This window comes from Nicotiana attenuata, unplaced genomic scaffold (assembly GCF_001879085.1).
Source record: "Nicotiana attenuata strain UT unplaced genomic scaffold, NIATTr2, whole genome shotgun sequence".
NCBI lineage: Eukaryota > Viridiplantae > Streptophyta > Magnoliopsida > Solanales > Solanaceae > Nicotiana > Nicotiana attenuata.
In genome coordinates this window covers 104,339-112,544 of record NW_017671394.1, presented here as the reverse complement: position 1 = coordinate 112,544, position 8,206 = coordinate 104,339, and the positions used below count along the sequence as shown (strand labels likewise).

At 39.2% G+C, this 8,206-nt stretch overlaps 1 long non-coding RNA gene across 1 annotated transcript in view; it reads right to left on the bottom strand.

The window, feature by feature from the left end:
• LOC109208026 overlaps positions 1 to 4,438 on the bottom strand; it is an 8,142-nt gene extending 3,704 nt beyond the window's left edge. The window contains exon 1 of the long non-coding RNA XR_002065094.1: positions 3,752 to 4,438. This is a non-coding gene — a long non-coding RNA (uncharacterized LOC109208026). The remainder of the gene's footprint in view (positions 1 to 3,751) is intronic.
• Positions 4,439 to 8,206: the final 3,768 nt, after the last annotated feature.

Sequence of the window (8,206 nt, the reverse complement as noted above, 5' to 3'; positions counted from 1 at the left end):
CGTCCTCCTCCTCCCCCCCAATTTATTTGGTTATTTCCACTCCAATTTCCTTGATTATTTCCACTTCAATTTTCTTGATTGTTGTTGTTATGCCAATTCCCTTGATTGTCGCCTCCACTCTAATTTCCTTGATTGTTAGAATTCCAATTGCCTTGATTGTTTTGAGGTCGCCATTGTTGTTGGCTTGGGCCTTGAAAATTATTTCTTTTTTGCCCTTAAAAATTGTTCACATATTGCACTTCTTCTTGTTGTTCATTATAGGAATCATCTTGCTCAAAATCACCATCTTCTTGCACATAGTTCTCCACTTGATCTTGAACTTGTGGACCCTTGGTCCTTCTCTTGTTCACCATCATGTTCACTCCTTCCATAGCATTGACTTGCTTAGGAGCTTGCACTTGATTAAGTTGGGTCTTTGCTAGTTGAGTCATGGTGGTTGTCAATTCGGCAATGGCTTGCCCATGGTCTTGCAATTCTTTGTGAAGGTGGATCATACTCGGGTCACCTTGTGGAACATTGGCCCGAGATTGCCAAGCCAATGACGTTTCACCATCTCATCCAAAATCTCACACGCCTCCACATAAGGCATAGTCATAAAGTTCCCATCGGCAAGTTAATTCACTACACATTGGTTAGTTGTGTTAATCCCACGATGGAAGGTTTGTTGAATCATGTTTTCTGTCATATCGTTGTTGGGACATCCCTTAACCATTATTTTATAGCACTCCCATATCTCGTGTAGTGATTCATTTGGATCTTGCTTGAATGCCAAAATCTCATCTCGAAGTGTAGCTATGTGTCCCGTAGAGAAAAACTTAGCAATGAATTTTTCCGCCAACTCATCCCAAGTGTGAATGGAATGGTTCGGTAATCGTTCCAACCAATCTAAAGGTTTTCCCCGTAGAGAGAAGGGAAAAAGCCTTAGCCTTAATGCATCCTCAGAGAGTTCGCTTGCTCCCCCAACAAGTGTCCACAAACCCCTTCAAATGTTAATAAGCATTTTGTGTTGGAGCACCGGTGAAGAATCTCCGTTGCTCAAGCAAAGTGAGCATCACATTGGTTATTTGGAAGTTGTTTGCCCTAATGCGGGGAGGGACTATTGCACTAGCATAACCTTCATTGATCAATATCCGGTGTGGAGCCGCTCATGGTGGAGGTGGGGGTGGAGCGGGTACATTATCATGAGGCACCGGGAGTGGGCATCGATCGGTTCGGTCCGGTTATAAATATTATCGGTTTAGCATATCGGTTATCGGTTTACAAATTTGATTATATAACCGAACCGATAAGATATCGATTATCGATTATCGGTTATCGATTAATTGATTGTTGATCATTATCGGTTCGGTTATCGGTTTACCCGATAAGATAACTCAATCTTGAGTTAAGCAAAAAAGAGAAGACCATTCAGTAGAGTTAAGTAAAAAAGAGAAGAATTCACACATAGTATACTACCCATTTATACGTTCTGTCCAGTGGCCACAACTGGAATAGTACTAATTCTTCAACAACAGTTGTTCAAATACATTAATAATAATACAAAGTAGTAGCAATTTCACCTTAAAATTAACAAGTCCAAACATATAGTACTAAGAGTCCAAGATAAATTGGATGTTGTTTGTCAAATGCCTAACCTAAAAAAAGAAACCTTAGAGCAAAACCTTGATGTGTGCATGAGCAATACTAACACAGAAATGAAAAACACCTAGAAGGCAAGAAAATATTGTCCTGTTGTCAAAGCTCAGCGTACTGTACAGAAGAATAATGTTCAAATACACCCGAAACTGACGAAGATTGTGGATTGAAAATTGATAAGTGCGAAGAGAAATTAGTAGTAGGTATAGGCTGCACAACGTGAGCTCACAAAATTAAAAAATAAAAATAAAAAAAATAAAGAAGCATCAATAGTCAAAAATACCAATATGAAGATGAATTTTGTTATAGAAATTAAAAGCCTAATATATAAGACTAAAGACTTACGCTAGGAGTAACTAGTAAGGTCTATGACAAATGAAGATGAAGCAACTGAAGAGTGCGGCTGAGAAAGAATAGGAGAGAATGAACTGAAGCCCTAGCATATATATATATATATATATATATACACTTAAGGGTAAAGTCATAATTTTATTAATTCTTATTGGGTTATCGGTTAACCCGTTAACAAAATTGGCAAACCACACCCCGAACCGATAACCCAATCGTGAAAAAATTCCAAATCGTTACCGAACCGTTAACCCAATAACCCGATACCGATAACCCAATAAACAACTAACGGTTAGGGTTATCGGTTTTACCCGATATATGCCTAGCCCTTATGCACCCGGACTCTTCGATTGGCATGAGGTTCGAGAGGTACCTCCTCGACTTTCCCATCCTCGCCGTCCACATTCCCCAAAGGCATAATTCAGAGATCATTGTTTCCCACCATGATAATACCTAAAATTACTCAAATATATACGATTGCATGGAATATAATTTACCCGTCTACGAGTTGGGTCGAATCCAAAGGGAGTTATAAAGAGAATGGATCAACTCAATTTGCACTTCCACAAAAAGTTTTGATTTCTACTTCTACTATTACTTTAATAATTGTAAGCTAAGGGAAAGAAACTAGAAATGAACGATTGTTTTTGGTATTTTTCCAAATAGTTAAAAAGCCTAGGGATGTGACCATAACCTAAATGTTCGTCTAATGTGTTAAATACGTTAATACTTGTTTTGTTGATTGGGGTGTATTATAGCTCTCAGCTCAACGTTACCTGTCACACCCCTTTTTACCTCTTTTAACCCCTTTTAAAAGAGATAAAAAGTAGTTTTTAAAGCTCGAAGGGTTTTCAATTTGAAAATGACAAAGATTGTGTTTCAAAAGGATTTTCAGAGTCGCCATTTGATATTTGGTTTCGGCGTACAAAGTCACCATTTTCAAAAACGAAGATTTTTCCTTTTAAAACACATTTAAACTCTAAAACCAGTTTGCATCAAAAATTCCAAGTAAGGGGGTTCATTTGACTCGGGGAGAAGGTGTTAGGCATTCCCCGAGTCCCGTAACTAATACGGTTGCATACTTGATCTAGTTGGCTTTTAAAATATTCAAATTGAGGTAAAAATACAAAAAAGGAAAATAAACACAGAAGAGGCTCGAGTAATTAAAACACACACGTCCTAAAGATTTTCTTTCCCAAATGTGGTCGGCCTAAAATATGCTCCTAACGATCCGAGTAATTAAAAAGAGAAATAAAACAAGAATAACATAAACTTTCTTAATCTCAAATTCTTTCTTGTTATTAACCAAGACCCAAATCCAATTCTTCCACTAACATTACATCAAACTAATGTTTAAAGGTGGAGTCAACTTCGTGGTTAGTAATAAACGGGCACCAGCAAGCAAGATCAGTGACTAAATAAAAGGAATTAAAAATGAAAATCGAAGCATAATGTAATGACAAGCACCAAGGAACGCAAACCACAACTCTAAATCTTCACAGAACCTTTAACATCGCACCATCCTAACAATCCATGCTTCTTTCCATTTTAATTATCTTCAAGGCTAAAATCTAAGCATGTGAATCAAGATGAACATGCAAACTGAACGGTGGTCACTAGTATCCAATAAATCAAATAATGCAATTTCAATTTAAAGCAGAAATTATTCCTCAAGATATCACAAGCAAGCAAGAATTCACATAAATCTTTTCATTGAACCATCATATAAGAACAACGAAACAAAACAGAGGGAGAAGAAGAGATAGACCTCTATTATCTCAGAAAATTTGATTGGGAAACACGACCTCAATCGGAAAATGAAGTCGGCGACAGGATCTGCACCTGAACCTCGAACCGAACCTCGGACTCTGACCTCGAAATTGAACCTTCCCCTCTGTTTAGATCTGGCTAAGAACAGAAGTTGTTGGAAATAGTGTATTTTGTGATTGTGGTTAGAGGAATTGGGCTGTCTCAATAGTGAAAGAACGGGAGGAGGGTGCATGTGTGATTTACATGTGGATGAGAGAATGAAAAATAAAATTCATAAGGATGAAACTATTTGTGGCTTTAAAGGTTTATGGAAGATGGTGTTGAATGAAGGATTTACATGGTTATCATAATGGATCAAACAGGGAACTAGTATTATTTAGGAGAAGATGAAGTAGGCGGCTCTAGGTTTTTTTTTTTTTTTTCTTTTCGCCTCCCTCTGTTCTATTCTATATGTGCCCTCAATTCTCTGTCCCTAATTCTTTCTAGGCCCTTTCTCAATGTCAAAATCATGTTATATGAAATGGAATTATTGCTTGGAGAGGAAGTTCCAAGAAAATCTCAAAAGATGTGTTGTCCCCTCTTCTAATTGTGAAGTGTGTATCAGTAATTTTGTGACAATCATGTGAGGTGTGGGAGTGAGGCGGAGTGTAGTGAGGTGTAATTTGTTAGAGAAAGAAACAAAACTCACGAGCTTTTCTTTTTGAATTACCTAAAGAAAACTTTAAAAAGTCAAAATAAACCCAACTAACAAATTGAAAAGATAATGAGATAGTAGTAGATCAATTAGACACACAACAAAACAAAACGAGAGCCAAAGTATGCAAACAAGACTAAAATAACACTAACTTAAATAATACTATAAGAATAACTCAAAATGATACCATAAAACTCAAAAGATACGAAAACTAGTTAGGCTAAGAAAATACTTACTATCTTTTCTTTTAAAAATATATTATAATAATACTACCTAATAAAGTTAATACTAGTGTAGTAAAACCTCAAATCGTGTGACTATTTTTGTGATTTTCAATTTTCACAAATAAGATAAACTTAAAATTTGCTTGACAAAAATGTTAATTAACTAAAATAGAGGAAAATATTTTATAATTTTCATCTTTAAGATAAGATAAAGTAAAAAAAAAAGTTAAAAAAATAGTGAAAATAATACTATTAGACCTAAAACTAATATCTAAGCACTAAAAGTTGTAAAATTTCAGGGAGGGTCAAAAATTACATGTCTACAATAACTACTCAATACCTCTCGGTCAAAGAGTGATTTTGCAATTTGGTTTTCTCAAGACCAAATGAGTATCATATAAAATAGTTGATATGAGCTCAAGTCGGGTTCTTACTATCTCTAGTTTGAACCATTTAACCAGGCTAATCAAACTCTCAATTAGTCTAACTTGTTAGCCAAGTTATCTTAGACTAGGTCCATCTTTCTTAAGTAGAGACTAAGTCAAAAAGACATTAATCAATGTTTGCAACCATTAATTCTAAAATTAAAGCATGAACTAAGCTAAATAATCAACATCCAATCATAAACAAGCATTAAATTAAATACCCCTAAGGTTTACACATTAGGGTTGGGTCACAATCCTAGTAAAAACTAGCTACTCACGGTGGGAATTGAAGAAAATAAAAAAGAAAAGCTAATCTCATAATAAAAGATTAAAATGAAAAAAGATAATATTTAAACACTAAAATAGTCACAAACTTCCTAAGATGGCAAAATATAATGGCTACAGGAACTCAAACTTCGAAACATGACCTAAAAATGTGAAACTCGTCTATTTATAGTGGCCCAAAATTGGCTGAAAAAAATGCCCCTCGGGAGGTTGCGGCCACACAATTCCATGTATGGTCCGCAGATTTCTTCAGTTGGCAAGAACTCAGATTCTGCAGCCGCACATTTTTGGATTGCGGCTGCGAAGTATCTTCAGTGGCTACAAATTCCTGTGCGGTCCGCACTTCAGCAAGGCGTCAGGACTTGGTCTTTTGCACACTCTCTGAACTTGAAATTATTTATCAATAAAAACCCTGTTTTGCGGCCCGCACAATTCATGCGCAGTCTGCACATTGGCCAAAGTTTTGCTGGGTGCTTTTACTTGGTTTGCTGTCGCAGATGGAATTCTGCGGTCCGCACTTTCTTTTGCGTCGCAGAAATCCTTCTGCAGACCGCACTTCTTTGCTTCTGCGCCCTTTATTGTCTTGTGATTCGGAACACTCCTTTTTGGGTCTGAATTCATCATGGGCGACCAAACTTCTAACATTCCTACAATTTGCACAATTTCATTAGTTTCGGGAACATAAATCAAAACTTTCGGACTAAAACAAAAGCAAAAAGGTGCTAGTAAGTAGTCAAAATCCCAACTTATCAACGAGCGGGGTTGCTTTTACTATATTCCAGCTATCAGGAACAATGTATCAGTGGTGGCGGGCTTACGAGGAGGGAAGCCCAACCGATGCAACTTCACTCACATGGGCTCAGTTTTCAGAGACGTTCTTGATAGAGTGTGTTTCCCAGAGCCTTTGGGATGCATGGTGCGCAGAGTTTGAGTAGTTGTGCCAGGGTACTATGACAATATCAGAATATGCTGTCAGATTCAATGAGTTGTCCAGGCATGCACCTGCCTTGGTTTCTACGGTGAGAGCAAGTCCGTCGATTTATCGAGGGGCTCAATTATGGTATTAGATTCAATATGGCTCGCGATTTAGAGATAGATACCCCATATCAGCACGTGGTAGAGATCGCGCGGAGGTTGGAGGGTATACAGGGCCATGAGAGAGAGGACAGGGAGGCCAAAAGGCCTCAAGGAACTGGAGGATTTAGTGGTGGCCACGCTGCAGCACAACCCATCATGGCAGGGGCTATGTGAGACGTTCAGTTCATTCAGCACTTCTAACTTCTAATGGTGCTCCGGCTACTTCCAAGTCTCAGGTTGTCCATTATGCACCGCCACTATCAAGTGCACCTTCTACATGGGGTGCTTTCAGCGGTAAGTCCAGTCGACCAGGCCCGAGCCAGTTTTAGCAGCCACGCCCACCGAGAGCTTGCTTTGAGTGTGGTGATACCCTTCATATGGTGAGGGACTGCCCCAAGCTCATGAGGGGTGCATCTCTACAGACTACTTAGGCTCCACGTATTCCATAGGGTCCACAGACTTCATAGGTCGTAGTTGCTGCTCCAGTTGCCGCTCCATCTGGGTAGCTAGCTATGGGTGGAGGTCAGGCGGGTAGGGGTCACCCTAGAGGGGGAGGCCAGGCCAGATGCTATGCTTTTCTCGGTAGGACGAAGGCGGTTGCATCAAACGCAGTTATCACAGGTTCTGGTTTGTCATAGAGATGCATAAGTCTTAGTTGATCCAAGCTCCACTTACTCATATGTATCCATCTTACTTTACTCCGTATTAGGGTATATCTCGTGATTCTTTGAGTTCTCCTGTGTATGTGTCCACGCCTGTGGGAGATTCTATTGTTGTGGGCTGTGTGTATCGGTCATGTTTAGTTGTTATTGGTGGTTTTGAGACCAGAGTTGATCTATTGTTGCTCAGTATGGTAGACTTTGATGTCATTTTGGACATGGACTGGGGTCGCCCTATCATGTTATTCTGAACTGTCCACCAAGACTATGACACTGGCCATGGCAGGTTTGTCGCGCTTAGAGTGGAGGGGTACATTGGATTATATTTCTAGCAAGGTTGTGTCCTTCCTTAAGGCATATCGGATGGTTGAGAAGGGGTGTGATGCATATCTAGCCTTTGTGAGAGATGTCGCTGTTGATACTCTTACCGGTCAGTTTCGGTAGTGAGAGACTTCCTAGATATATTTCTAACAGATCTCCCGGGGATGCTGCCCGATAGAGATATCAATTTTGGTATTGACATATTGTCGGGCACTCAGTCCATTTCTATTCCACCATATCGTATGTCCCCAATGGAGTTAAAAGAATTAAAGGAGCAGTTGTAGGAGTTGCTTGATAAGGCTTTCATTTGGCCTAGAGTGTCACCTTGGGGTGCTCCGGTTATGTTTGTGAATAAGAAGGATGGTTCTATGCGCATGTGTATTGATTACCGGCAGTTGAACAAGGTTATAGTGAAGAACAGGTACCCATTACCGCGCATTGATGACTTATTTGATCAGTTATAGGGTGCTAGAGTGTTCTCGAAGATTGATGTGCCGTCAGGGTATCATCAACTAAAGATCTGGGATCCGGATATCCTAAAGATTGCCCTTAGGACTCGGTATGATAATTACGAGTTCCTTGTGATGTCATTTGGGCTGACCAACGCCCCAGCAGCATTTATGCACCTGATGAATATTGTATTCCAGCCATATCTTGATTCATTCATCATTGTGTTTATTGACGACATCTTGGTGTACTCCTACAGCCGGGAGGATCATGAACATCATTTGAGGATGTGCTCCAGACCTTGAGAGAAAAGAAGTTGTA